Here is a 5,048-nt window from a genome sequence, read left to right on the forward strand (position 1 = left end):
TTCAAAATATTTCTTTTATGATATATCAGATAAATAATTACTCATCAATCTGAAAGCAGAAAATCTTTCGATGATTTTATGATAAGCTTAGTATTGATTGTGCCCGTATAGAATGTGTTAATAGTGTTGCGGATTTACCCCTCGCTGACAGTTAGGGGTCGGACTATGTTTTGATCTCCAAGAAAATGGTTGTATCTAACACTACAGAAAATTAGAATTACGATAATGAAATTTTGTTCCTATTTTTAGTTAAAATGAACGTTTTAGTTAATACTATGGATATAACAGATTTAGTCTTTGGAATTTGTTCACTTTTCTATGCAATTGAACTACTTTCGAAGCACGTTTCCTAGAAAGATCACAAATTATTGGCTGTATCGAACAAAAATAATGAACAATTAGTCATATATTAAACGGAATTAACTGATTTTCTTTCCCCATAATTCAATAACGAGAAAGGATTATAAGTCTTTGATTTGAAGCATTCATACTGTCAACAAGCCTTTTTTTCTGGTTCATAGACATAAATCCACAATCAGTTACATGTTATGATGCTTTAGTTGTACTAAATTTACATGTTTTAGTAATTTTATAGCTCTTACTGACCCGAGAATTTTTTCAGAATCTATCAACAAAAATGGAGCTCAATATCTACACGGAGGACTGTCTGAATCCATTATTGCTCAATTTAATTATAGATAAAATAATTAATAGCGTAAAAAAGTTACTGGAGGATACAAGATAGGATGAAGATCAATAAAGATATTATGCTACTCCGAAGACGAAAACTTGATAGCCGATAACGAGGATGACCTACAGCCTTTGCTATATCGGTTCCATACAACAACCGAAACAATCAGTATGCAGATATCTTTAGAAAAGCAGAATCGATGGTGATTCACCAGTGTATGCTATGTATATACTGAGGAGTCGAGCTCACAAGCACCAAAACTTACAAGAGGTACGAACCCAAATAAATAAGGCGTCAAGAATCTCTGGTTATCTGCGGAAAAACAAATATACAAAACAGTCTTATGACCAATACTTACACATGCAGAAATGTGCAAAATAAAGAATATGATTAGAGCAACGGAGATGAAAACATTGTTCGAATAAGTAGCGAAGCTATAAGAGAAGATCTAGAAATTTAGGATATACGAATAGTATGATTCAGGAGATTGAGGAATCGATAGTGTAGAAACATTCAGGAAGACCGACGTCTCAAGAAATGGCAAGAAACCTGGACGTCTACTTCTCATAAGGCTGAATAATAGAAGACGTCTTAACCAAGCACATAGAAGCGGCTTGTGAACCAAACTTTGCATTATATCGTGGTGATTCGTTTGGAGGAAGCCACCGGCTTTTGAGTTTTAGATTATCACATAGGACCCTTTCTTTGTCTTCAGTGAGCGAGCGATCTACAAACGGTTCTTCATGAAGATTTTAAAAGCAATAGTTTGGATGTGATGCTTTGTTCTCTCTGGACAAATTATGTGTAACCCAAAAACCTGCACTGCTTATTTTTTCTATCTTTAGTAAATGTTCTTAGATCGTCGAACAATGCTAGCTGAGGGGATTTGATTACTTCACATGAATTTTTTTCTGTCCTTAGTACGTTGACCCAAATATATTTGGTTAGAATTATTTTGTATACCTCATCTAAACTGCGAAACCAAATTTTCTCTTCTAGTATTTGGCTGCTCATTTAACCCAAATTACAAAGAAACTATTAATTATTAAATTATTTAGAAGTGTACAAGTCATAGTAACCTTAATACGACTGCGAGGTAGACAAAGAGAGCTGACAGATGGCAATGAATAATCGGTATGTGCCGAGACGACTTTTTTCGGTCGTTTAATACAGTAGCCCTCAAGCGAGGCACATAAAATTCCTAAAAACTGTTTCGCAGTTTGCAAGAACTTTAGTAAAAACTATAAAGTTAAGATATCAAAAATACTCATTTTTATTTTTACTTCTAATATCCTAAGTAATGAATAAGCATAATACACTGGCGACCAAAAACTTGAGGTCACTTCAGAAATGACGAATAATTCAGAAATTGCGAAAAATTTTAGCGTCAATATTGATAAGGATTAGTAGGCGTTGAAGCAATTTTTTTCCGTGACTTGATAGCTGTCATTCGATGAACATTCACATTTTCCAATTTACTGTTGATTCTTTGTGTAAAACCTAACGATTGCAAAGTGTAGTGATTTAACAAGCCCATAATGGCTTTAGATCCGATTGTTGTGGCAAAAATTGTTACGCTGTTGCAAGATGGTCGGAGGGAACGTGAAACTGCAAGAATTGTTGGTGCTACTCTTTGTGGTGGACAAAGGGTATATCAGCGATTTCTGGAGACTGGCCTGATCACTAGAAAACCAGGGCCTGGGCGTAAAAGAGTTACCACTCAACAAGATGACCACAAGTTTTCGGAATAGGACATCTACTGCGGTTTCACTGCGAATTTAGCTGGAAGAAGTGAGAAATGCCAACGTTAGTAAATGGACCTTCAGAAGAAGACTTCATGCTATTGGAGTGTCATGTAAAAGAATGGCTACAGGTCCCCCGTTGCAACGCCAGCATCGGACTGCAAGATTGACATTTGCCAGTGATCACGTACGTTGGAATTTTGACTGGAGCTGGGTATTGTTCTCAGATGAGTCACGTTTTTGCCTCACTGGATCAGATGGACGTCAAAGAGCCTGGACAACACCTGGAGAAAGATATGCTGAAGTTTGCATTGACGAGCGTCTTCCATTCGGCGATGGGTCAGTTATGGTTTGGGCGGGAATCACTGCACGAATTCGTACAGAGTTGGTCTTCAGAGAAAATGGCTCCCTAACCTCTCACAGGTACATTACGGAGGTGCTTGTTATGTTATGCCTTTCATGGTGATTATGGGAGAACGTGGCATTTTTATACAAGATAATGCGAGACCACATACAGCTAGAATTGCCAGGGAGTATCTTGATGAGGATTAGGCTAGCCCGCAACCCAGACTAGCACCAAGAGCTGCCCAGGAGCTGAGAAGATTGCTGTTGCAGGAATGGGATAATATCGACCAGAATGTGATTCAAAGTATGCCGCGCCTACTTCAAGCAGTCATCAATGCAAGAGGAGGGAATACACGTTATTAGTGTCAAGTTTAGTGTCAACAAAATGTTAATTTGTTTCTTTTTCAGAATAAATCATTAAATCCAAGAAAAAAATGCATTTTTCTCTAGTATGGAGTATCACATTCAGCTTACAAAAACACATGTTTACAGATGTACAGTTTGCGAATACTATCTGGAAACGTAAAATTTCAAAGAACGTGAAAATTTTAAGGTGACCTCAATTTTTCTTTTCGCCAGTGTATTCAAAAAGTATAACTAGAATCAATACGATAATACCTAAGCTAAACTTTTTGGAGTATAGGTTACATATATACGTTAGAACGTAGAAAAAAACTTACAGGTATAGCATTCCTAGGATTTTGGTTAAAATATTCATTATATGTATCATTCGCGACGAAACTTCTTGTCGTCCAAATTACTTTATCGTAAAATTAGTTTTGCGAGTCAGTGAATGTTTATTATAATTTTCTCAATGTAAGAATTCATACTCTCCAATGATTTATAGTCAATTGTGTTCTCATCAGCTTTGTGCCATTTGTCAATGTCGGTAAGGAGTGTTGTAAAAAACTCATGTAAAAAGTGGAAAGGAAATAAATGTACCTAATTTTTAAATCCTTTTATATTGTATATCTTGTTCAATAAATTTCACGTAAACTTCAACAAAGAACAGAAACCATTCTTATTCATGCAAAATGTGGAATGAGTAAATAGAACGTAAACAATATGTCCTGATATTAGTTACTCCATTTAAAGAAATTTTTGACGATGCTTTCGACAGAAATTTTGAAATTTGTGTAACGCTGTCGGCGTTTATAATTGGAAACCAAAAAATTTGCATTACATACTTATTTAATCCTTATGTCTATCAATCGTTAAGAGTGTAAGACGTAGGATTGAGTTTCTTTTTCATGAAATATTTCTTCCTTTCGAACTTTAGTTCGTTTTAGTACCTCGTGTAGTTTCTGTTTTCAGTCGCTTTGTTTAATTTCGTCCGTCCTTTATTTCTCTTTCTTATTGTTTCTTTTTTTGATTCTTTTCTAATTAATCTTTTCCACATGTCCAAGCCCTCTCAGTTCATTGTCTTGTATGTATTGCTCTGCAGGTTTTGTATTTGATCTGATTATGTCGTTTCTGATTTGTTCTAATCGGGTCTTGCTCTCAATTTTCCGGAGGAATATCATTTTCGTTATTTGTATCTTTTTCCTTTGTCTTTCGTCCTTTATCGATACTTCTCTCCACAAATTTCTACTGTTATTTTCTTGGGAATTTCATTATTCTCTATAAAAGATGTTTGTATAGCGTTTAATAGTTTTTTCGCATTTGCAGCACAGCTTTCTTAAAACTCCCGATAATTAGCATTTCTTAGTATTCCACGCATGTTAATACATTAATAAATTGTTGTCCAAACCATTGTGCTAGAAAAACATTTGTATTCTGATATCTAAATAAGTCGGCTCGTACAATATTAAATTTCTATGTCTCTATGTACATGTGCTATATAGCATTGCATTTTTAATGAGCTAAACTAAATTCTTCATCAAACGAAAATACTAAGCTCTCCCTAACATGTGTAAGTGATGCCGTAAAATAGATTGGTGAATAAACTAGAATAATTTTGTTTGGGGTACCAAAAGTATATTTATTTTCCAGCTCAAGAATGCATACCTAATTTTCCAGTAACGCACGGCAGTTTATCAAATGTGACAAGAAGGCGCACGGGTTTGTTCGTTACTTCGTTTCCAACAGCGTTGCCAATTTATCGCATAATTTTCTCTTAAGGTTAAGATTACCTTCACATAATAGTGGATGATGAAATAATACAGTCAAAAGCTATTGGTTTTAACGTCTAAACCTTTCGTTTTATTTATTGCAACCAATAAGTGGCTTCTATTAAACAGATCGGGAAATATATAGGGATCAAAAATAAT

This window comes from Diorhabda sublineata, chromosome 9 (assembly GCF_026230105.1).
Source record: "Diorhabda sublineata isolate icDioSubl1.1 chromosome 9, icDioSubl1.1, whole genome shotgun sequence".
NCBI lineage: Eukaryota > Metazoa > Arthropoda > Insecta > Coleoptera > Chrysomelidae > Diorhabda > Diorhabda sublineata.